We start from the raw sequence: 1850 nt of genomic DNA, 5'->3' as shown, positions 1-1850 counted from the left end.
CCTGGAGGACAAAGATCCAGATCCAAAACATCTTGAATAAGGCCCCAAAAGCTACAGGAGAAAGAGAGAGGATAGACACACAGTTGTGCTTGTGGGAAAGCAAATAAATCAGAGAGAAGGGTATTCTTGTTGGCAGGGCTGACAGTTAAGGCGGAAAGATTAGTCATTTTGATGCTCTGCAAACACTTTATTACACAAATAACATAGTTACTGAAAATAGTACTCTTGCAGCAAAACCAGTGTCACAATAAATATCAGATAGCCCATGTGTGACTGCAACATCGGAAATGCAATTTCTATGGCATGCCATTAAGAAAATCATTCATTCAATAATTTACTACAACTGAGGATGTGGACAGAAACTGATGAAAAGAATCCAAGAATAGAGAGTAAATTTAAGAATAGGGAATGTATGAATGATTAAGCAAAGGAAATGAAACTAAATATTCTGATCTGTTGCACCAGATTTCACTGACAAACTAGCTTTTATTGACAACCTATGACCAGTGTTGTAGGTTTGAGTGAACACATTTCCTACCAGATTCTCAGCTTTCCTTTAATTCTAGTCATAAAATTCTTATTGATCAAATCAGATGTAATCAACCAGTAATTTCCAATTTTAAAGTTACAGTAGGTAACTTTTATAATAATAACCACCATATTTTCTGAAACTTTTACTATATCCTGACAGTAGTATATGAGACAGATAATTCGATAAACAATTTCCTCTGGCTACCCCCGGTGCTCCTAATGGCATTATCTCATTCCCAGGAGACTCATGATCAATCTTCAAGTCACCAACCCAAAGCTTGTGTATTTGACAACCTGAGAATGAGACTCAACTATCGATTATCTTTTTTGGCTCTGATTGGCTGTTTTCATTCAGCCGTGCTGGATTCTTGCAAATAGCATTAGGAGCGAAAGGAACCAGATCTTTTCTCAAATTACCTGTCTCATGTACTACTGTCAGCAAATATGACAAACACTTATTCTTTATAAAACTTACCTACTGCAGCTTTAAGTAAAATCTCAATGTCCTGTAAGTACAGAAATGATAAGTGAGGAATGTTAGGGAATTGAGGAATTATTGACATTTTTGTTGCTTTGATCTTGCTTATCCAGGTGCTAGGTTAGTTATGCATTTTTCTTCCAAAACTTGATGCTAGTGCTTTTATACTGTGTAGCTCCTGCCATTGTGTCTAATCCGATACATGATACAGTTGCTTTTAATTTGTGGGTTGACCCTGTTTAACAGTGCATTGTGGCACTAAAAGTGTAATGGACTTGTGAACTTTTGTTGATCGTGAACCTTGTGCACAAGGTTTACAATCAACAAAAGAACAGAACTGGATTAGGCTGCTGAAACAGATCCATTCAAATGCAGACATGCACTTGTGGATGGCCCTAATGAATTAAAACATTTAAAGGACCATAGCAACTATTTTGCATGTTTTAGCATGTTTGCTTCAAATTACAAACTTTAAATCATAGCTAACCAACAGTTGAAATTTGAATGTAGAAATTTGAATGAATCTTTCTGCAGTTCCAGGTATCCATTGGTTTCCATTCATTTCCATATGATATGCCCCCTATAATCCAACACAGTGAACATAAAATATATATAACATGCAATTGTCAGTATTGTAGAGCTGAAGCAATCAGTCAAATAATCGATTTCAATTCAATTGAAATAAATTACTCATATTATTTTAGCTAAAATGCCAAAGATTCACTGGTTCCAACTTCTCAGATGTGAATATTTATAATTTATCTCTGTTAATTGTGATCATCATTAGTATCTTTGGGTTTGGACTATTGCTCTGAAAAATTAACCCAAACTGATCAAGTAG

Source organism: Morone saxatilis, unplaced genomic scaffold, assembly GCF_004916995.1.
Source record: "Morone saxatilis isolate NCDOM2014 unplaced genomic scaffold, NCSU_SB_2.0 Contig21, whole genome shotgun sequence".
NCBI lineage: Eukaryota > Metazoa > Chordata > Actinopteri > Moronidae > Morone > Morone saxatilis.
This window is presented reverse-complemented; position numbering follows the sequence as displayed.